Consider the following 25,809-nt stretch of genomic DNA (forward strand, 5'->3'; position numbering starts at 1 on the left):
CATATAGTGTATCTTAGTTTTTGTAAAGTTTGTTATGCTTTATATGTAGGTAAAACTAATAGGAGCCTGAAAGAACGCATTCTGAAGCACATCAGAGATATAGCTAATGAAAAAAAAACAGTGCATTAGCTAAGCATGTTAAAGATCAGGGCTCTCAACATGTTTTTAATTTTTTAGTACTTGAGATTATGGGACATAACATTAGAGGTGGTGACTTAAAGAACAGGACTGAGACAGCAGAACAGAAATGGATTCTGCAACTGCAGGCAGAGAAAACAACAGGTATAAACGGTGCATTGTCGCTAAAACCTTTTCTTAGAGCTAGACCACTCAAACACTGACTGCTGCATTTGTTTTTAAAGTAAAACAGAAAGCATTGCTAGGAATGTAAGCTGCAAATATGCATTTACATTTTTAATTGGAGGTGTTGCTTTCAATTAGAGTTGAGCCAGCAGAACAGGAATGGATTCTGCAACGGCAGGCAGAGAAAACACCAGGTATAAACAATGCATTGTCACCAAAACCTTTTCCTAAGGTTAGACCCCTCAAACACTAACTATTGCATTTGTTTTTAAAGTAAAACAGAAAGCCTTGCTTGGAATGTAAGTTACAAATATGCATCATTTACATTCTTAATTGGAGGTGGTGCTTTCAATTAGAGTTGAATGAAATGTTTTATAGTTATTGGTTGTTTTACTGTTTAAATTTGAAGATGCTGCTTGTTGCAAACTAGTCTGATGAAGCGATCAGTTGTTGGGATCGTGAAAGCACTTGCTTTTATGCATTATAAGATGTTCATCGTGCATACAGCTGTAGTCATCACACTTGTGTTATCCTGCCGTCAGGCGGGTCCTCGGTCGGCCAAATTCCAAAGTCTAGGTCCGGCGTCAGTTGTTGTCGCTTCTTCCCTGACGTCAGTGCGGCAGGGGTATAAAAGAGGCAGCCGACACCATTTTCTTCAGTCTTTCTTGCCGTGTGGTGCCCGAAGCAGAAGCAGTTCGCAAGTGCTGGTCGGTCAGCTCCTAAGATTTACGAACAGTGTTTTAGCCGAAGTCTTCTTTAAAGCTAAGTACCCCGTTGGGGAAACTTTTCTTGCCTCAGACCGATGTCAGACAAAGTTAATAATTGCATTTCTTGTGGGAAGCAAATACCACATAAGGATTTTCACTCTTACTGTATACCTTGTTTAGGGCCAGACCATGACGTCTTGGCCTGCCGTTTTTGTGCAAGGTTTAACAAGCGCACTATCAAGCGCCAGGCGGAGTTTGCCCTTCATTATTTTGGCAAAAAATTTAATTATACCATGTCGTCGGATACACCGACACCAGTTTTAGGCAAAAGATGCAAGGATAAGGACCGACATCCAAGGCCTGCACCGAGTACTGAGACCACGCTTAGGCCGACTACCGGTTCTCCGGTTCTCAGCGAGGCGCCTACGCAGCCCCTGACTACCGATGAAACTATTTCACCTGTAACTTCAGAACCCGAGGTCGCAGGTTCTTCGGTCTCCATTCCCACTGCAGATACCGACGCCACTCTTGGCGGGGAAACCGAAAATTTAGTGAGGCCTGCCATTTCCGAAGGCATTTTCAGGCCTACCACTTTCTCTATTAAATCCTTCTCTAAATCTAAAGCTGCAATGAAAACTAAACAACAGGGTCCTCAGACCTCCTCTCAAGGCCCCATGCCTAAAAAACAGATGCTTAAAATGGCTGAGGATTTGATAACACTCATCAGAGGTTCTCAATCCCCCTCAGACAAAAGATCCAGGTTGGAGGAAGACTACCCTTCCTCAGACCAGGCTTCTATTACCTCAGACCATTCTGAGGACCAGGATTACGCCTATTCCCCTTTTGAAGACTCTGATGCTGAGGAGTCTATTCCCTCGGTCTCCACCCCTGAGGACTACTCTTTTGGGGAAACCCTGCATACATTGAGAGAGCACTTCTACTGGGAAGGCCAAGATTACTCAGATTCCAAGAAAAGGCTCAGGGAATTTCTACTGCTTCCCCAGCATAGGCCCCTAGCTATCCCTCCTGTTTTAGATATTTTGGATGATGTGTACGCAGAAGCCAGTCTTAATCCAGACTCTTTACCTCCAGCCCCTGTTAAACCAGACAGATATTACAGGGTTCCTGATTCTCACCAGTTCCTTTATAAAAGCCATTCTGCTGACCCAGAAACAATTTCACAGGGTCCCAAGGTCATTAAGACCTCTACTGCTAAAAACACTTTACCTTCAGAGAGAGAGAGATTCCAGAGTATTAGAAAGGTGGGGGAAAAAGGTGTATACATCAGCCACTTTAACCATTAGGGCATTAAACTGTCAATTTCATATGTTAAAGTACCAACAGTTCTTGCTATCTCAGCTGAAAAGCAAAATGACACAAACAGAACAACCAGATTTGAAAGAGTTGCAGGATTTGTTGCATGGAGCAGAGCAAGTGGGGAAACATACCTTGCAGTGTGGTTTTGATGTTTTAGAGGCCTCATGTAGAGCTGCTGTTACGGGGTCTGTCATACATAGACATGCTTGGCACAAAGAGCAAGCCTTACCAGATCATGTCAAAGCTAAATTATTAGATGCACCTCTACAAAAAGAAGTATTGTTTGGTGTTAAAGCTGAGGAGGTACTAAAGAAAATGGAGGAAAAAGCAAAATCTATGCAAAAAGTTAAAGATTTCTTGCAGGTGCAGCCTCCACGCTTCAGAAGAAACTGGCCTTCAAAAAATTGGTCCTTTCCAGCCACGGACAGACCCCAAAGGGGCAGATACAGACACCCAAGGGGTAGAGGACAACCTCAAGGATCTTACAGAGCTAGACAGTGGCAAGCACCAACCCCAAGAGGTGGAGAAGATAGACCACAGTCATTTAGAAAACAGACACAATGACTTTCCCCTATGCCTGCCAAACAAAGCTATAATGGCAGCACCTTTGGGTGGAAAACTGGCCTTATTTTCAAAAAACTGGCACATTGTTACAAAAGACAAATGGATTCTGGATATTATAGACAGAGGCTACAGGTTTCACTTTCACACCCTTCCAAAAATGAGAGGCATGCCAAACCTGCCACAAAATCAATGGGCAGAGGCACAAAGACAAATTTACGCTCTCATGGATATGAAAGCAATTCAAGAGGTACCTGCAAAAGAACAAGGTCAAGGTTTTTATTCAAGACTATTTCTGGTACCAAGGAAGGACAAAGATTGGAGACCCATCTTAGACCTATCTATTCTAAACACATATCTAGAGGTGCCAAAATTCAAGATGCTCACATTACAGCAGCTTCTTCCCATGCTGGGCAAGGAGTCTTGGCTGGTAACGTTGGACCTCAAGGAGGCATACCTGCATGTCCCTATCAGACAAGATTGCAGAAGATACCTCAGATTTCTTGCAGGTTCAACCCATTACCAATTCTCTGCATTGTCCTTTGGCTTATCTACTGCGCACAGAGTGTTTACAAATTGCCTGGCATCAGTAATTGCCTTCTGCAGACAACAAGGAATACAAATCTATCCATATCTGGACGACTGCCTGATCCAAGCGGACAGCAAGGACATTCTATTGCAGCATCTGGCGTTTGTAATAAAACTGTTAAACTACATGGGTTACACAGTGAACAAAAAGAAATCAAATCTAATACCTTCTCAACAGATAATTTTCCTGGGTGCCAGCTTAAATACAACAACCCAGATGGCCTACCTCACGCCAGACAAGCAAGGGCAACTGTCTCAATACTTCAACAAAATGGCAACTTTAACCAGACTAACTGCAAGGAAAGTCCTGCAGGCTCCGGGGTTCATGGCATCTTGCATCCTACTAATACCATGTGCAAAGCTGCATATGAGGAAACTACAATGGTACCTAAAAAACTTATGGTCTCAACACAGCCACAGCTTGGAAACAATTATACCACTCATTCCATGCCTTCAAAAGGAATTTTTGTGGTGGGCTCAAGCATGCCAAAGAAACACAGGTCTCCCTTTCTGTTTACCACAAGCAACTCAAATCATCACAACAGATGCCTCAGACTATGCCTGGGGAACACACATGGCAGATCAATGCATTCAGGGAATATGGTCCCAAAAAGAGAAGCACCTACACATCAACCAAAAGGAGATGCTAGCCGTGCAAAATGCTCTTATGACCTTCAAAGACCTACTGCATCCAGGCCAGCTATTAATAAGGACAGACAACACCACAGTCATGTGGTACATAAACAAACAGGGGGGGACTCATTCATACCCCCTGTGCAGACAAGCTATGACCATGTGGAAATTAGCACTGGAATTACAAATTCAACTAGAGGCACAATTCCTGCCAGGGAAGGAAAACACACTGGCAGACAACTTAAGCAGAAATATGACAGACCCTCACAAATGGAAGTTGCATCCTCAAGTTTTCTCAAAGATAACTCAGGCATGGGGACAGCCAGACATAGATCTATTTGCTACCCACAGAAATTACCAGTTGGAGAAATTCTGCTCAAGGACCTATCATCCACAGGCCTGGAAAGTGGATGCACTTTCTTTCAATTGGTCGACATTGACAGTCTATGCCTTCCTGCCTCTACCTCTACTGACCAAAGTTCTATTAAAAACCAGAGCAGAGAGGCCACAAATGATTCTCATTGCTCCAGACTGGCCAAGACAGCACTGGTATCCTCTCCTAAAGAGCCTGTCACACTCACCACCATGGATCCTACCTCAAGCTCCTCTTCTGTTGTCCCAGCACAACTACAAAACCCTTCACAGCCAGCTCAAAACATTAAATCTAGCTGCATGGAGAATACCTTAATTTCCCAACAGGCTCTCCTCTCCAAGGAGGTGCAGGATGTCATCTTGGAGGCCAGGAGACCCTCTACCAGAAAAACCTACTCCGCCAAATGGAAACGATTTTGCTCCTGGAATCAAGCAAAGGGCCAGGACCCTTGGGTAATAAATATACCTCAGATTTTACAGTACCTAGCTGAGATGTTAAACAGTGGCCTTTTCTTCTCTTCCATCAAGATCCACGCTTCAGCCATTTCAGCACAATACAATACGGATCCTCCTTTATTCTCACATCTTCTATTAAGGCAGTTCCTCAGAGGGGCAAAAAACATAAAACCCCCACGGAAACCACCAGTACCAGCTTGGAACCTCAATTTCGCATTGGAAAAGCTGACCCTGCCTCCTTTTGAGCCAGCTTCTTCAGCAGAGCTACAATACTTGTCATGGAAAACAGCCTTCCTTCTGGCTATAACCTCAGCACGCAGGGTTTCAGATCTACAGGCACTCATGGCTGTGCAACCATTCATCATTTTCCACCAGGACAGGGTTTCCTTACGACCCAACCCTACCTTCATGCCAAAGGTAGTATCCAGTGTAGCTTTGAATCAGACTATTCATTTACCTACCTTTTATCCAAATCCACAGAACAAAGGAGAGAGGCTACTACATTCCTTGGACATTCACAGGCAACTTCGCTACTACTTGGACAGAACAAAGTAATTCAGGAAATCTGAGCAGCTCTTTGTGTCCTATGCTACAGGTGCTCAAGGAAAGGCTATTTCCAAACAGACTATTTCAAAATGGATAGCCCACTGCATACACTTTTGTTATTCATTTCATGGAAAATCAGTGCCTGTATACATCAGATCCCACTCCACCAGGGCTACAGCTACCTCTGCAGCTTTCCTCAGGGGGGTCCCTACCAAGGACATTTTGGAAGCAGCTACTTGGAGTTCTGTGCACACTTTCTCCAAGGACTACCACCTTCCACTATACTCAAAATCTAGAGCGGGCTTTGCCACAGCAGTCCTGCAGGGCATTCTAGCCCCTCCTAATTCCGCTTAGTACCTGCCACCCTTACTTAGCTTTGGGATTCTACCCAAGTGTGATGACTGCAGCTGTATGCACGATGAACATAGTACAGTTTTGTACCTACCATAAATGTAGATGTTCGAGTGCTCATGCAGCTGCAGTCCAGGTTACCCTCCCTCCATCCCCTCTTTGGACAGGGCTTATGATAACACCTTTCACATACAACCTATTTGGGGTATTCCTTCATGGTGTATTTGCTTGCAACTACTGTTTTGATTTATCTACTTTGTATGTTTGCATAATATCATATTTTGCCTTCCTTTCTGGGGGCACCTGACATCTGGGGCAAGAAAAACTGAAGAAAGTGGTGTCGGCTGCCTCTTTTATACCCATGCCGCACTGACGTCAGGAAGAAGCAACGACAACCGACGCCGGACCTAGACTTTGGAATTCGGCCGACCGAGGACCCGCCTGACGGCAGGATAACCCAAGTGTGATAACTGCAGCTGTATGAGCACTCGAACATCTACATTTATGGTAGGTAAAAAACTGTACTTTCTTTTCCACATTATTCAGTCGTGGTCAGTTTGTTCTCTTTGTTTCATCATCACAATTAGACTGTATTTATTTGGACTCACCTCTTCAAGGCTGTTTGTGTTTTTTCTTTATCTCTATAGTTTGTAAATGATTACTCTGCCTTCTGTATTGCATACATATGCCTGCAAAACTAATGTGAAAGGAGATTAGGCCCATCAATTCAGTAATCTTACATGGGATCCATTATGATCCTTCCAAGCTGTATCGAAACGTACAGCAAATCTGATTCTGGGAATGACTTTTCTTTTGCAAGCTTATCGTGTTGAAATTCCTGTAGGTCTCCATCCGTTCTCCATCTGTGTTTTTGCAGGGGGCAAGCCCTGTTATTCCTCCATCCATCCCAAGTGCACACACACACACACACACACACACACACACACACACACACAGATATATTTATATATCTATATATATATATATATATATATATATATATGCATCTATATATATATCTATAAACATATATATACATATATATATATATATATATATATATATATATATATATATATATATATATATATATATATATATATATATATATATACATACATATATGTACAAAAATTCCCAGTCACACAAACATGAAGAATGAAATCTCTCAAAGTAAAGGGCTCATTGCTCATATGATTTCTCTTACTGCCTGCATGCTTTAAGAAATTGTAGTAGCAGTGGTTGCCTATTTAGAAAAGCATTCAGCTGTCTGTTCCTTGTGTCTTGTCTGGAACCTATCTCCAAGTTGTTTTCTTAATATTTTTTTTCATTATTTTATTATAAAAGTTTACCACAGTGTAATTTTTCACATTTTATTTTGCGAGTCCTGTAAGGATTTTTTCAGATTTGGAGTACTTTATACGAAACGTAACAATAAATAATATGATAACAAATGCAACAATTCTACTGAGTCTCAGGCTCCCCTCCATCTTTCCATACATTGATAATTTGATATCAGCAAATTATTCTCATGTAGGTATCATATTCTAGCTTATATAATTTCTTTTTTACATTGTTTATTTTGTTTCATGATGCACAGTTTCAACAACATCATTTTCACATTTTGTGAATCCTTCAGCTATCATCTATTTCCACTTCAGTTCCATTTTTGGGTTATGTTGGTCAAAAAATGCCATTTAACCCTTTGTACCACTCAGTGCTGGCATCCTAGCAGTTGGTTCTCCAAACACAAACCATTCTTGTGTGCGTATCCTATCCCAAAACTTTCCCCCATACTCCATTCACTATGTTTCTGTGTATTGTCTTTTCTCTAACTCATCTATCTTACCTTGGCTCTTCTGCCAACTACCTTCTCCCTGTCTATCTCCCTCACTCCCTCATCTCCTTATGCAGTCTGTTTTATCCATCTTCCCCATGTTTAACTCATATCACCTCCACACCTTTTCCTGTCTTCCCTTCCATGTCTCTCAGCCACCTTACGTACTATATTCACTCATGATTTTGAAAATCATTCTTATATTACCTTGCTGATCCCTAATTCTAAATTAAAGTTTCCATTTAATGTCATTCAGAGTTTTTGCAGTGTGTCTTTTATGAGTGGGTCAGTTTGCTTTCTTTTGACAGCAATGATATGAAATATATTACTGTGACCATTGTTTATACATTTAGTCATTCATTTGATTGCAGTTAGACATCTGAGATGCTTATAGTTATGTGAATTGCTGTAATTGGTGAGCATATATACATATGTATGTGAAGGTGGCAGTGGGTTGACTGCAAGCTTCAAAGAGCAGTGACCTAAAATACATTGCTGTAGCCATTATTCGTGTTTTATTTATACATTCATTCTATCATAATGAAACTTGTGAAATGTATACAGTTGATAAGGACACTATAATTGTTGAATACAAGTACTGTCTGTGTATGAAAGTTACTATTCCTGCTATCATTTGCTCAGGTTAAACAGCTGTTATTTTGAATTTGCAGGAATAATGTCTATTTGCATGAAGCGAGTTTTAATATAATTGTATGTACTGTTTACATGGAGGTATAGTGAAATACAGTCTAACAGGCCCTTTGAGAGGATTTTCTCTTGTCTGCAGTAGTGAAGTGGCCTACCTACTCTTAACAGCTCTGTTTCTTTACTTTAATCACTTTTCAGACTGTGGTACTATAGCTATCTATTATTGCCCGTAATGTGTGACTACATTATTGCTTTAACTATAAGTTTCAGCTTCTTGCTAGAAGATCTGTAGATGGCATACAATAATGAGTATTTATAGAGGAAATGGATTCAGTGGTACTAAAGGATCAGATAATACCCTCTCACTGCAATTCCTCTCAGATGTTAATGAGTAAAAGACTGATTGTTGTGACAGGAGTTTAATCCTCAAAGATCTCTCATCCAGAGTTACTTAATCGCATACCTTATTATTTTAGTGAATTTCCTTTCCACTATACTTACTGTGTTCAAATACACTGTTAGCCAGTACACTACTCAACAGTTTGTTGCCTTAATATCCATTCACTTGATTTATCACTGACGTATGGTCCTTTTAAGGTAGAACAAGCTAATATAAGGATTGAAATGTCACACTGTCACTCTAAAGAATGATTCCAAGCTCTGGCACTGGAATCTACAATACAATGTTTGTACATTATTAAGAACCAGGACATTATTATTCATATGAATGAGCACATGTATAATATGGTTACTATATTCAGCTAAAAGGTTCCTTATCTGGTATGGATGACTGTCACAGTAAGAAAAGGGACAATTCTAATCAATAGCATGTAATCTACGTATATTGTTTTGTCTGAAATGTAATTCATTTTGGGACTGGGTGTTGTGGTATGTTGAAAACAAGACTGCTACGCTACCAGGGATTAAGTGACATAAACAAAGATTTGGTACAGGATTATGAATATGAGAACTTCTTGACAGCTGTCCATGATTTTTTATTGATTTGACTTTCAGGCTGCTGTACACTGTATTGGGATATGATGACTACTAGTCTGCCAGAAAGAAGATGAACTACACATTTCTATATTACTTAGCTAAGCTAATAGACAGATTATAAGAGCTGTCTTGTAGAGCCTCTCTCCAGATCCAAAGTCTGACTTGCCAATATTTTGGCTTTGTTGAAAAGAGATGATGTCACATACAATTAGTTGTTCTTAGTGTGTGGGGTGGTATAAAGCTACTAAGTAGGGAGGTTTGTGTATGGGACTGTGACAACCCACCACTGGATCAGTATTCAAGGAGCATCAATCCTCACCACTGGCACCAGTGGAGGAAGTACATTGGGAAGGATAACAAGTACACATTATTTCCAGATGCATCTCTCTGCATCAAGTGCAATTTCCCTTAAGAGCACACAGAAACCATAGTCAGTCTGGGGCTGGTTTCTCCTTCTCTCTCCAAATCCCCAGTACGACTCCACATTGGCACAGCTATAAAGTTGAGATCTCAGCTGACTGGCCAAGCCAAGACCTCCAGCACCCTCTCTGTCCAACCTGTGCTTCATGTCCCTATGCAAGTAGCTGACACACACACTCTTTGAGGTTTGATTTACACACACACACACACACACACACACACACACACACACACACACACACACACACACATGAGAAAGGCTAGCACAGGTTTACTAGCTATGCCCTCTTTTGCCCAGACTATAAGGTAGCTATCACTGCCACCAGCCAACTCCTTATCAGCTACTTTAAGGCCTTAACAAAGGGTGTCCAGTCTTACTGTGTAATATTAATGTTAATACAAATGGTAGTTTGTCCACGAGCAAGGTTATTAGGATTGGCACACACAGTGTCACCAAATAAATATGTAAGTGCTCTCAAAACTTAAATATCTCTAGAAAGATTAGCTACACTGAGAGGTTGAAATATATTTAATAATAAATAACAAAACAAAAAGAAAATAGTATATATTCACAGCGACATCAGAGTGCAAAATTACAGGAAATATTTAAAACAACATCGCAGAACAGTCTCAAATAAATAAAGAAAAATATCTAAACTAAGCTTCACTATATTCCTGACTATTTATAAGAGAATTATACTATTCCCTAGTAATTTACTTCATCAGGGCAAGGCAGATGTAGTGAATGTTTTTTGTTGTTCTCAGGTCCAAGACAGAATACAGAATGCACTGTCGCTCACAGAGAGCTACAAAATCAATATGCCAAACATCACTGCTGGGATAGCCCGCAGAACGACATCACCTCTTGCCATCAGACTCCACCCCCAGGTGAAACCCCCACTGTTGGAAGCTGGGGGCATTCAGCATCCACCCGGGAAAATACACAGACCTCAGATCCCTGGCAGATGCTGGAAGCCACAAAACAACCATATTCCTTCACACCTTCAGAGGCAACAACCAGCTCACCCCAAAGACAACACAGAAAGCTTCTCAGCACAGACTCTGTGCCTGTAGCTGCAATAAAAACTGAAAGATACCATCCTTCACTGCACAGCCACAAAGCAGTTCAATTCCAGACATTTTTCTGAAGCCAACCTCCTGCACTCCAGCCTCCACCACCAAAACATGCACATGCAAACAACCACAATAGTGCATGCACATTTCTGTTCCATTCCAGCAGGTCACACCTCAAACAGGACCCTGCAAAAACCTTTTCAACACACACTTCCGCACCAGCAGTTCGATACACACATGACACACAGTTCCAATACCTGCAACACAAGCATCTTACGCACATCATGTTGAATTTCACAAATGACACATATTCATCCACAAATTCCAGACAGCTGTGCTGGCAACATCCCCCTCCAGCACCGGGACCAATTCCCTATGTTAGTACCCTGCTGATATGCATACTGGGGATATATTGCTGAAATGGTCTTCACCAATGATGGTCATTCTAACAATAAATTATAAGATTTGGGTTGAACAGGTCTTCCTGAGACAGTTTTCATTAGCCATGTTTATCCCTATGAATGTGAATTCTGGTCTCACTGTAGCATCACAGGGAATCCTGAGTGGTACACAATGCACTCTTATATAGTCAGTATTGCTAGGAACTTTCTTCAGTCCTTACTTATCTCAATTATTCACTTCCTACATCAATGCCAGAGTAATTTCATCTAAATAGTGGTTTGTGCTTTGTGATTGTTTACCATTTTCCACAAATATCGTCAATCAAATTTTAAATTAAAAGGGCTCAAGTGTGATTGTGATAGACTGATTTATTTTCTGTTACCATAAGTAAATGCATTTTTCTTTGTTTCATTATGTTAGCTTAATTTTAATGGATAAAAAGGGGGGTTGACTGAAAAAAGAAGAAAAAAAGATAAGAGCATTGAAGTTCACAAAGATGAATGATCAAAGGAAATAAAAGAACTTAGAAAAAAAATCTTCGAGTTCTAGTCTCACTAATGTGGAAGGTGCTAATATTCAAATAACTCCCAAAAACATGAATTTGAAGTAATTATCAAAAATACTAAAACTATTCACCCCAATCTCTGCACTCCTGACTGTTAAGAACTTATAAGCAACTTCTTCAGTACATACACTGGGATATTCTGTGAATAAATCAGAGCCAGGCTTCATATTATTGGCTGAGCCTAGCACCTTAGCAGTGTTTAAGTAGGCTAGGTCCACCATTACTATATCTAATTTTTTTGGCTCTTATCTTAATGAAACTTTTGTTTGCCTGTAAGACATATCTAATTTGTCTCTTGTCTTAATGATCTCTGCAGATGAATATTTTAACATAATTGAAGAATCCAGAATAAAACACCATGGACTTATGGCTATAACTTTGTTAAGCTGATGTCAGATTGTACACACATTACAGAGATGTGAACCTTTGCAGGTACCTGTGAAGGATCAAGATTAAAAAAAGTGCTTCTCCCCTGACTCCTCTTGTGAAAATGAGGACTTTTCTATAAAATCAGTAGATTCTCCTTCTTCTCAGGTCACCAGAAACGAGAATCCTTCCTCACAATCTTTGGACCCCATTCCAAAAGACTTGTTCTTAGTGTAAGTGACTTAATCTGGTGTAAGCCTGCTTTCTACGTCTTTTGGAATTGGAACAACATTGCACCTGAATAAGTCACATATACCAAGAGTAAGTCTTTTGGGATTGGACCTCCATGTTCTTTTTAGAAAATATATATTTTCCCTAACATTTATGTTAAAGATTTCTCTTACTTACAACAAAAATATGCATAAATGTACTGCATTTAAATTCAAACATTCGTAATAATGAACTACAATAACTTAAAATTCATTCATAAAGCATTTTTATCTCAATTATAATCAACAAAAGAGAGATAGAAACTAAACACGGATAAAAACTAATATAGAAGATTATGACTGGTTCTCCACTCTTAACCAAACATCTATATGCATCAGACATGATTGTCAAGAAATTTACCAGCAGAGGGAAGTAATCCTGTCTAAACAGTTTGTCCACTCTATTGTCTTTAACCATGGCTTTGGTACAACAACTACAATAAACCTCTTTAGTGTTGCGGAAGCAATCAGGTGATGTAAATATAAGTGTGGATGGGGTGTTCTTGTGAGGTCTTTCCTCTTAGCATGGTGTGGATCATGACTGTGGCCTTCAAATGAGATGGTGCTCCCATGAATGGAGACATGTCTCCTATGGGTAGCCTAGACTGTTCCACCAGATCCCAGCACAATGTCTGATGCAGGAGCTAGTCTATGCAGGTTTGCATGCATCATTTTTTAATGTTATGTACAGTCTATGACTGCTATAGCCCAGCCAGGGGGGTAGGTTTGCATGCATCATTTTTAATGTTATGTACAGTCTGTGCCTGCTTTAGCCCAGCCTGGGTGTAGGTTTACATTCATTGTTTTTATTATTATGTATAATGCCTTAAGCTGGTCTATATTTATGAACCAGGTACTGCTTCTCAGTGCTTGTCTCTGTCTAGCATAGCCAACCCCTGTAGCTGACTCCTCCACAGGTTCCTCATCATACTCCTCCTCCTCCAGTGCTGCGTCTGGTGCTTCTTCATTGCCTCTGCCCTGATGTAACTGCTTTTATTTATTTATTTTTTATTTTATATTTGTTGACCGGGATAGTCCAACTGGATATATGTCCATTTTCAGCGGAGGCCCGGGGAGAAAAGCTCCAAGGTACAAACAGAAAGACATTACATAAAACTTAAAGACATTACATAAAACTTAAAACATGTTAGTAACTGTCAACAGTCTATAGTATTAAGAAAGTTGTACAATTAAAAAAAAAAAGGCTACATAAGGTAAAAATCTTAGAAATTGCAATCCAGTAGAGTAGCCAAGAAAATGTTACCTTACAATAATAGTGCACTTGCTAGTCAGGCTTAGAGCAAGGACATAGCCAGTGTGACTTAAAATACTGTTTTAAGCTTTTCTTGAATTGACTTAGGATAGATACTAGGGTAATGTCTACAGGAAGGTTATTCCAAATTTTACCAACAGAGTTTGTAAACAGAGAGGCACCAGCTGAATTGTTGGTTTTGACAGTTTGGATAAGGAGTCTATTAGAAGAACGCAGTGCTCTGAGGTTGCTATAGGGGTATATAATGTTTTTAAGTGCAGGTGTATTTTCAGGTTGGTTCAGTACTTTATATGCCACTATAAGCTGGTTATATTGAATTAGGCAAGGCAGTTCTAACCACCCAAGAGATTTTAGGTTATTACAGTGGTGTGTCCTATAGGGCATACCGGTTGTAAATCTGGCAATGTGATTATAGCAACTAGATAGTTTATTGAGTTCCGTTTTATTTAGGTTGGTAAGTAAAGGGGAAGCATAAAGTAGAGTTGAGAGTAAGTGAGAATGGGCAATGGCAGTTCTGGCAGTTGGAGTTAGGAAAGGTTTGATTTTGTAAAGCAACCCAAGTTTTTTATTGATGGATTTAATATTATTATTGACATGCATGTCGTATTTAAGGTTATTATCAATGTTGACACCTAGCAGTTTTGTACAGGAGTCAGGAGAGATTGTGGTACCATTATTAGACTGTATGGAGAAGGATAAGGCATTGTTCCTACCGGTGGGGGAGAAATATTGCAGCTTTGTTTTATTAGGGTTTAGGATCAGATGACGGTCAGATAGTCAAGTTTCCACTGTGTTAAAAGTGTTCTGGGATAATGTCAAGAGATCTGACTGGGAGGAAGCTGAGCATATGAGAGTGGAGTCATCTGCATACTGAATACATGTTGCATCAGGGATAAATGGAGAATAGAAGGGGTCCCAGTATAGAGCCCTGGGGGACTCCCAGGGTATTAGGTAGGAGAGTAGATAGTTTATTCTGCCATAGGACAGCCTGTTGTTTACAATTCAGATAAGATTGGAACCATTTGAGAGCTGGATTATCTAAGTGATTAGTTTTCAGGATATGAAGTAGTAGTTGACCTACCATGTCGAACGCCTTGGAGAGATCCAAGAAGAGGGCTGAGGATAGTTTATTATTGTTGCGGTTATGGTTTATGGTGTTAGAGAAGGCAAGGAGAGCTGAAGTGGTATTGTGATGAGGCCTAAAACCATGCTGAGAGTTAGCCAGTAGATTATTCTGGATACAATGGTGTAGTAATTGTCTATGGATGCATTTTTCCATAATTTTGGCCAATGGTGACAATATAGCTATGGACGTGAAATTAGATAATTCAGTGGAGCTACCACCTGTATGGAGTGGTATTACATAGGCTATTTTCCAGATGGAGGGGATGGTGGCTTCTTCTGTGCAACACTGTACAGACTGAAAACATTTATTGCATGAGGCATGGTCATACTGCAGAGCACCATGAAATACATCCAGACAGTGGAAGCAGGCCTTAAGCAGGGCATCAAACATTAAATAATGGCCAGGTTTTGTAACAGAGCAGTGTTGTAGACATTCTGTGCAATGTCTTGGGGTTTCTGATAGGCGCTATTATCCATGGGTCTAGGGCATATTGGGCTTCTCCAACAAGATGTCCTTCTGGAAAGTCAGCCTGCACAAACTGCTGTTGTAGGTCACACATGTGCTATATGTGGCAGACAGTGGCACTGCCTTCATGGCTTGCAGACACATTGTATATTATAGACCACCTGATAGTTGACGGAGTAGAACCCCTTATGGTTGATATACTTTTGTCCCTACTCAATAAACAAAGTCTTCTTTGTAATGTGGGCACAATATAAGACACCAATACCTCAGAAAAATGGGTTATGTTATAAGAAGCCCACATGGTACTGCCTTTGGGGCACATGGAAGCCATGTATGATCCCCATATAGTTTTGCATGGCATCGAGGAATTGGTTTAACATCTTAGAGGCAAGTGACAGGGATGCACCCTCATGCTCTCCCTTGGTTGTTGAAATATCTCTGTAGCTAGTATTCTCAAAGTAACATATACCTTGGTGTTAACATATGTATTCCGTATATTCCTGGCCATGCATGTGAGGGCAGCACATGGAACCAGCTACCTGCATGGTGCTTCTATGTACATGGTAGCAGTCAACAATGTCTGTGACATAGTAAGATACTCTGCTACTATAGTTCTATTTCTGACAGGAATTTGTATTTCCAAACTATCCTACTTGTTTTCTCCAAGTGGGTATAACTATTTTAATGTGTTTTGAAGGATATTATAAAAACAATTCTTATATCTTAACATTTTCCTGTCAAACATTCATTGTGAAAATTTCTTCACACACAGCTTTAAAATGAGTCACTTTAAAACCAACTCTCAGGATTTATCTTTAGAAAAAGAGATTCCGCCTGTTCTTATGAATATACAGGAACTCTCTTTAAAGATGGACAAAACTGACAGCAAAATAGATAATTTTAAAGAAAAATGCTCTAAGCAGATGGAGCAAATTCATGAGACTTTAAAAAACAAAAACCTGAAATAGCTGGCATAGAAGAAGAATAAAATGACATTGAAGGGAGAGTAAATGAAGATGAAAACAATACTGAGTTCTTTTTGAAGCAAAATACTCTTCTGTTAAATAAAATTGATGTCTTGGAAAACAGGTCTCAAAGAAACAATATTTGTATCTTTGGTCTCCAAGGTCACACAAAAAGCTAATCAGTAAAAGCAAAAAGAAAAATCTAGCCAAGCTAGACTTTTCTCTGTGTGGTTCCTTGAAACCTCTTGCATTAGAGGTAACATGGGATATATGCAAATGACCCCATAAGGACATCAAGTGTTTCAGCTATATGGCAATTCTGAATGTCCATGACCTTTTTCTTTTTAAGTCTATTATGGACAAATTCAGACCAAAAAAGCCAAACCTCACTAAATGTGGACATGCAAGTTTCAGCCTTTTTATAACCCCATCAGCACAGCGTAAGTGGAATGTTCCAGTTATGCTGTGCTGATGAGGTTATAAGAAGGCTAATAAAGCCAAACCCCACTAGCTGTGGACATGCATGTTTTGGCGTTCTTATAACCTCATCAGCACAGCATAAGTGGAACATTCCACTTATGCTGTCATGCTGTGCTGACTAGGTTATAAGAAGGTTGAAACATGCATGTCCACAGCTACTGTTTTTTTTTTTTTTGACCTGAATTTATCCATCATAGCCTTAAAAAGAAAAAGGTCATGGGCATTTAGAATTGCTATATAGCTGAAACACCTGAGGTCCTTATGGGGTAATTTGCATATATCCCATGTTACCTCTAATGCAAGAGGTTATAATAATAGATCAAATAGAAGATATGGATTATAGTAACAGCTCTTTGAAATGACAAGCTGAAAGGAATGGATGGAAGATCATGGAAAAAAAAAGAAGTTAAAAGATAAATTACCTAAACTAAATTGCTTTTTATCATCTCAACTTTTATGCATTTAAAGTTTTTTTTTTATTATTTTCTGCCTTAAAATGCTCTTATTTTCTTTAACTGGACTTAATACTAAGAAGCGAAACTTGGATACATTCTACATTGAGGTAATTATACCTTTTTTCTTTCATCTGGTTCGTAACTTTAATTATATTACTTAACGCTAATTAATATAAAACTTCCAGTAATTATCTTTTATTTATTTACTAGATTTTGCATAATTAGTTTCAGGTACTCGCTCAATCCTGTTTTTATTGTTATATAAATTACATGTGTGTTGATTTAATGTTACTTCCTTTATTTACTTCTTTTAAATAATTTTATAGTAACTTAATTAGGCATTTTAATTTGCTTTCTATATTTTAATATGTTAGGGTTTACATTTAAATAGTTAGATGTAACTCGTTGTCTTGTGTTCCAGCTGTTTTAGCTTGGTCTGGGTGTTTTATCTATAAAAACGTGTATTCTTTTGGTATTTTATTGTTTTAATATCCTGGCTGTAATGCTATAGTAATGGCTCTGAGATGTTTGTTTTCTGGATTTGTTGTTGTGTTGCCTCGGTGGTGTGCTGTTTGTGGTGTGCTTTCTTGATCTGCTCATTTGTTTTAGTGATTCATGTAGTGGATTGTCTTTGGTGTGCTGCTTTTGACTGGTGTATATGGCATAATGCTTTCTGTTGTAATACAGCTCCCTGTCTGCTACTGTATCATAGCTAGAGTGTTGGCTTAGTTTGTCTGAAACTGCATTCATCAGCTCATATAACATCTCTATCTGTTTAGCTTAAGCTATTACCTGTTGTTTTAGGACTTTTCTTGTCTATTTGAGTTTGTTTGAATCCTCCTGGTTTCTCGCCGAGGTCGTGTGTTTTGTTTTGGGACTCCTGTGTGATATTTCAGAGATGAGCTTCAGTGTGAATGTCTGAATTACATGGCCACATCTGACATCTCCATGGTAGGTTAAAGGGAAGTAGTACTCTTAAGCAATTAAAGGAGCCTTTTTTTAATCTTCATTTTGGCATTCTCTTTGATTTAGTAGTTGTATAGTGTCAGACACCTGACATGTCACATCAATAATCTGTTACTTTCATGCACATTCTGTTCCTTTGTATGTCATGAGCTTCTTGTGCTGACTGGTAAAAAATGGTAAGGAAATCGTGGTCACAGAAGTAAATTTTAGCTGCCATTTCTCACACTACCGCTATACACAATGGAAAATAATGTACATATAAGTCTTAATAAAGTGTGCAATGAGGCAGACAATTCATTTGATGAGAGTTATTGTATGTATCTATCTACTTCAACATCATTACTTTCATTTAATACATGCATTTCACAGTCTCTCTGAAGTTGAACCATAAACATTTTATTTCATTTACTTTTAAAGATAAATTGTTGATTTCCTGCCAAGCATAGCATCCCATAACTTGAACAGTCCTATTAGTCATGCTGTTGATGTTAAGGTTGACTTAGAATATGAAAAATAGTTATTTCAGTTTTAATCTGCTTACTGAAGTAAGCAATGCTTAAAAGCAGGAGTTATGTGTATGTCTCTATTTCTTTTCTCATATCTGAATATTTATTCAATCTTAATTTGTTTAGTACAAATGTGTAACATGTAAATCAAAGCTTTTTTTTTAATATTACATAGTAATATTACATAGTAATATATTACCTTATCAAGTGTTGTCTTAAGTGTTAATGTGCCACAAAATCTTATCATATTTCTAATGTGGAAAATCCACATCTTCTTTGATGCCAGTCTGTATGATCATCCAACACCTTTTGGTTTTATAAGTTAAGGGTGGTGATTAGGAATGGCGATGTTGAATAATGGTAGATTATTATTATTGTATTGATAGTGTATTCATTTTGAAAAGTGATATACTGATGAGACAAAGGATCATTTAAAATGTGCCTTTGATATATTTACTGTATTAGTCTAATGTATTTGTATTTGGGTTTTTATTTTGTTACTGTGTGTACTAACCTGTCTTGCGCTGATGTCACCAGTGGGTGAAACCGGTTTGATTTAGTCATTTTATGGCAGCCAGACTGCTTTTCTAAGAGAGTGAAAACTCAATGTGAAGATTAATAAATCACTAGTCAGTGATACTGTGTGGTACGAGTGCTGGTTTTTGGTTATTATTTGGTATGTATGTATAAAACTGCGGTGGTGGTGCGGCGGTAGCATTGTCACCTCACAGTAAGAAGTTGTCCTGTTCGATTCTCAGCTAGAGCATCTTCTGTGTGGAGACATGCATGAATGGGCGTACCTTCATTGAAGGTTGTGTATCATAGCTGGCAACTCGGTACGTAAAAATCTACTGCCAATCATTAGTGGACCGGAGTTCTGCTGTGGCGACCCCTAACCGGGAAAATCCGAAAGACACAACAACAGCAACAACATTTGGTATGTATGTATGTATGTATATATATATATATATATATATATATATATATATATATGTATGGGTCCGCCTGACAACGTGGACAGCTCAGAACGCCGACACTGAGAACACCGACACCAGAAGATCGACAACTGAGAAGACCGACGGATGAAAACACCGACGCTGAGAACACCGACATGGGAAAAGGCTGTGTAAGTATGCGGTAGTGACGGACGTTAGGGTGCGAGTAAGGTAAGTGTGCGATATTGACGGTCTGTAGGGATAGGGTGGGTTAAGTGAGTTAGGGTTAGGGCGCGGGTTAGGTAAGTGTGCGGTAGTGATAGTCTTTGGGTTAGGGCGGTTAAGTGAGTTAGGGTTAGGGTGCGGGTTAGGTAAGTGTGCGGTAGTGATAGTCTTTGGGTTAGGGGCGGGTTAAGTGAGTTAGGGTTAGGGCGCGGGTTAGGTAAGTGTGCGATAGTGATGGACCTTAGGGTTAGGGTTTGGGTTAAGGTTGTAGATAGTTGTGTATGTGAGGTTTAGTGTGGGTTTGTAAGGATTTTGGTGTGCTTGTGTTGTGTGTGTGCTTTTTGGACAGGGGATTTGTTTTGTTTGTTGATTGTCATTATTATGGTGTGTTGGGCATGTGAGGTTTCGTGTTTGTGAACTGTCGGTTATGTGGTGTCGGTAAACTGGTTGTCGATGTTGTGGCTTGTCGACCTTGTCAGGTAGACCCATATATATATATATATATATATATATATATATATATATATATATATATATATATATATATATATATACTATGCATTTGATTAGAACTATTTGATTTTCCAAGATCCAGTCCAGGAAATTTGTAGTAGGATATTAGGAGGTGCACACATCCCATGTTTTCTTTCCATCTTTTAGAAATGCTTTTAAGACTCCTGCTTCCCTTTCAAGATGCTGGTGGTCATGCATTAATAGAAGACTGTGATAATTTGTTTTAAAGATAGATAAGTATGTTATCTTCCAAGTCGCACTAGTTCTATTATAATGATTCATCTACTTGTGTAAATAACTAAAGACTCTTCATAAGCAGAAAATTCCAACAGAATATCCTTTTATAAATTCTGTAATTTAACACTTATAATACATTTCTCTTGGACAGGTAGAACAGGTGCTTTCTAATGGTTGTAGGATCATATCATTTCGAAATGGCACCAAAAAAGAAATCAGTGCTGATGGAAGATCTGTGACCGTGACATTCTTTAATGGAGATGTGAAAAAGATTCTACCAGATAACAGAGTAGTGAGTAAAACATTAACATTTGCATTTTTTACAACTTTCATTATTTGCTACAGGTGTGCACAAGTTTTAAATGTCTAAACTGCAAAAAAGTAAAGTTTTTCATGTGCTCATGAAGCAAAACAAAACTAATACTTGTTCCAGTCTAATATGTTATATATATGAATTTCTATTTTCTGTTCCTGCTAATCAACTTTGTAACATATTCCCAAAGCCTAATAAATAAATAAATAAATATGTGTATTGATCTATCTGTCTACAGATCTGTATATATAGATATGTAGATTGATAGATGCACATATCATGGCTATATACAATGGAAAGTGAAATAAAATATAACAGAGTAATGGTTTGACAGGCTGCTTCTCTTTCTGTAACTTGAAATATGAAGGACAATTAAAGGTGACAAACATCTGTAACACCTTTATTCTATAAACTGCTGTTTTGAAATGATTGTTATTTTACCAGTCATTGTTTTTGAGTATGACAAATTAACAAATGCAATAGAATCTTGTGTGGGAGTCATCAATTTCTATTGAGTGGGACAGTTTTGAATATGTATTTTTAATTAAAAGTTTTAAGTGAGGTTCAATATAATATTTTTGTTTTGCATAAGTTGTATTCAGGGTGGCTCATTCATCTCTGATGGTTTAATGGATGGTCCTGAGATTTTTTTACAATTTTATTTTAGAGAAAAGTGAAATCCAGTGAGTTGTGGCAAGTTGTACTTTAAACTTTGCCAGACACTGTACTTTGTTTAGCAGTTAAAGTAGAAGATTAATTCTATATGGGGCGGCCACGGTCGTGCAGTGTCACCTCACAGCATGAGGTTCTCTGGTTCGATCCTTGGCTGGGGTGCCTTCTGTGCGGGGTCTGCATGTCCTCCCTGTGGTCGCGTGGGTTTCCTCCGGGTGCTCCGGTTTCCTCCCACATCCCAAAGACATGCAGTAGGTGGATTGGACAATCTAAATTGGCCCTAGGTGTGAGTGCTTGTGTGTGTGTGTGCCTTCCGTGGAAGGTTGGGTGCCGGGATGGCAACTCGACACTGTAAAACTCCACTGCCAATCATGAGCGGACAGGTGATCCGCTGTGGCGACCCCTAACTGGGAAAAGCTGAAAGAAGAAGAAGAAGTAGAAGATTAATTCTATGAACTGTTAACAAGCTACTTTCTGTTGTATAGAGTTTGATTCTTCCAGCCTTCCTCTGCCTACTCTGTGACCTTAAGCAAGCCACTTAACCTTTAAGTGCTTTGTAGCAATTAGGAATTTGAGTTAGGCTTCTCAATAGTCTCTTGGACTTTATGACTAGTAACTACTTATCTAAATATTATATCATTCAACATAACACATTTGGCCTCATCTGCATGATGACTAAAATATTGTTCTACTGACTCATGACATTCTGTAGTGATTCTAGACTATTGTTTGTCTGTTTACATAATTTAAAATCTTTACAGTTCTAGTGCTGTCACAAGGCATTGTCACTTGTGGCAGCTGTCTTTCACTTGACATTTTACCTTACAATGTACTTTGCAATGACAGCGACACTGACATTTTTCCTTGGCATATAGAATGAAATGCCAAATAATGGTATTACAAAGGGACATTTCTGGCACATGCTAATTAGCTGAGATCCAAAGGGACATTGTTGACATGTGCTGATTAGCTAGTATTACAAGGTGACATTGTTGGCACACAATCATAGTGCTTTATGAATTGGTGATTGCACTATTTATTGAGGAGTAGTTGCAGCTGAATAATAAAAAGAAAACATTTTTAATATTGTGTACTACTATCAGAACTCAGTATAATCACTACTAGTTTTATTTTATCAGCTTGTAGTCATATACACATATTTTTGTTACTAATCAGGGGGTACTGTATTTGATTACAGTTATATTACTATAAATTGCTCAGTTGTATTATTGTCTTGACTATGCTTATTTGACAGACAGTACCACTTGTGAGATAATTGGTGATAGGGTCATTTATATTTATTCAAAATTGCTATGACTGATAAATCTCTACTTACTGCTAATATGCATGTATTTATATGTGAGTTAGTGGATGTGATTATTTTCAAAAAGGAATACTTTATGTTTATATTTAATAAACAAGGGTTGGTAATCTTGGTGTTAGAGGACCTTGAAGAAGTTTAAAGATTAATATTTTGTCTTCCTTCTCTATTTTATAAATTAGTTATTTTACATCTATTTTATAATTAATGCATTATTATACATCATTTGTTTTTGTAAAAAGGCAATTCAGTATCTGTTTTGCACTAGTGGAGATAGACCTCTTGGTTTTCCTTTATACCAGAACAGCATGTATTTTGAAGAAAATGCACTGAGAGTTTTGGGGTACAGTGGCACATTCCTTCTAGTTTTTAATTATAGAAAACAAGTTATTTAGAGGATGTTTGCAACAAACCAACTCCAGATAACAAGTTTGTGGACAGCATATCTTTACAGAAATGAGAAAACTTCCTGATATGACAAGCTTAAGCAATAGCTTACATTCTCAAAAAAGACTTTTAACATACTCTGAATAATATAATATGGTAAATATGCAATGTTTTTAATTTAAATTGTAGTACATCTCATTCATTGTATAAAATAAGTATTCTAAAATGAGTTCACTGTGGTGTGCACAGTATATGCCTAATCACAGCTGTGAAAACAGTGTTAGTATTATAGGATCATGAGGAAAACGTCTTTGGCAATTTCAGAACCTTCAATTTAAATTCAGAAGCCTTATATACACACTCATGAAAGTAACCTTCTAGAAAGTTAATAGCAAACCGTTACAAGGTAGAAGGCTCTTATAATAAACAAATATAGGTGATATATACTGATAAACTGATTATGTTATCATTAAGGAAACATGTTTTCTTACCACACAACCTAATTTCCAATATTTTGGTGGTTTTAACATCTTTTCTGCATTATTTGCCTTCATCTGGGGATGTATCTGTTTTAGTGAGGAAATCAATTTATGCCCTACATGTTTTTTTAATGACAAATGATGTAGGCTGATGTCTTCTAGTTAAAAATTAATGTGCGTGATAAGGCTTTTGTATTGGCATCTATTTATAGATGAGCTTCTTGTAATGCTATATTGTGGATTATTCTTTAGAGGTCCTTGAAAATAAAAGCCACTGAACATAGGAGGAGAGTAGTATATGTTTCAAAACAGCATCACAGACAGGTATACCATAGCCTTTATTTGTCGATAGCTGTATAAAGAACATTAGGTAGTATAAAGTTTGTCCTTAATCTTATAGGCCTAGAAGTGTTATTTTCTCAGAGATAATAATTAAAAAACAGTAAACAAATTCAAGCTTAAGACTGATTTTTTTAATAGCAGTTTTAGTTCATTCTGCTAAAAATGTCATTGCATGTGCTGGTTCCAATACACAGCGTAATAGAACCCAATTGTGTCTCAGGACACCTGTGTTTGAGTATCTGGCCAGGTCACTGAAGGAGCTGATCATGGGAGTAAATTGAGTTGCTGATGCCTGCTGTTTTCCTTAGAAGTGGGTTAGGGGGTCATGACTATCGGGATACCCACTAGCAAAGGCTGGGATGAAGTTTCTGTTAATGGAAATACCATAAAAAACTAGGAGAGATGATGACATGCTCAGCAGTTTCATACACAAAAGCATAGCAGAAAGTGGATAATTACCCTCCTGGGTGTGGGTTTCTCCTCAACTCAAGTGCATGGAGAAACAGATAAGCTACATGAAGGGGGATGTCAGGGTTCATCACTGGAGATAACAGGGATACATTTTTTTAACTTGATTACACATACAGGGTATCTTGTTGCTAATACAATAATACATTTAATGAAATGTTGTTGTATCCATCTTTTACTCTACTAAAACCAGTGAAGTGCACACGATATATTCATTTAGGAAAACAGACTTTAAGATGAAGGTTAGATCATCTAGTTTTCAATTCTAGACAAGAGACTGGTGTGCACTTTCTGATCTTTATGGTAAACGAACAGATGTTAAGATTACAATATCTGTGTTCTGTGAGAGTTTTGCAATTTATTTTATTAATGTATACAAAGAAAAGAAAAAAATATATTTTCATGCATACTGTTTAATGAAAATAGCATTCAGACTGTTAAATATCTGCTTTATTATATTCCATTAATAAAGAACTGCAGTTTATTAAGTTATTAGGGAATCAAGATGAAACTACTGAAAAGAAAATTAAGGAAGTCAAAGCACTGGTGAAGCTCTTCCAGTTTGACCAAAAGTATGTTTTAATTGCTGGACTTCCTGTAAAATATGGCAGATAAATAGAAAGAACTGTGTCCTGGTTGTAGTTAGTTTTTTAAATGAAATTAACAGTTTAAATGCATTTCTGGGCATCTTCAAACTGTTAAATATCTGCTACATACAATTTAAATCTCAATCTGAATAAAACTATTATTTTAGTCTTTTTGCAAAGGGTTGCAGATTACCACACTTAACTAGTATGTTCTTATTACTTTTACTGGTTTAGAAGAGGCAACTTGATTTATTAAAGTATTGTTTCAAGGTAACATTTTAGGTAGCAATGATTTGCCTGTTGTGCTTTTTGAGAGAGAAAGTTTTGTATTGTGTCAAGTTCTTTGCAAAGTTTATTTTTAATCTGTTTTAAGAATGGTCTTATTGTTGTCTCTGTTTTTCTTTTTCAGTCACATTCATGTTTGTTAAAGCTCTAAACCTTCTTCACCCATCTTCTTGTAAAGTTAACAAATTTTAACGGAAGTAATAACTTAAAAGATCTCACATGTAATTTATTATTTATCACTGGAGAACATGTGGCTTTTATTTTACTTACAAAAGGGTGGCCAATGTTTTTAACAACTGTTATACCTTAGATGAAGCAGCAGTGATGGTAGATCTTGTAATCCTGTTCCCCACTGATGACTGATGGCCTAAACAGCTATAGATGGAGATTGCATCTTC

The sequence above is a fragment of the Protopterus annectens genome, chromosome 1.part0 (assembly GCF_019279795.1).
Source record: "Protopterus annectens isolate FY-2018-M chromosome 1.part0, PAN1.0, whole genome shotgun sequence".
NCBI classification, from domain to species: Eukaryota; Metazoa; Chordata; order Ceratodontiformes; family Protopteridae; genus Protopterus; species Protopterus annectens.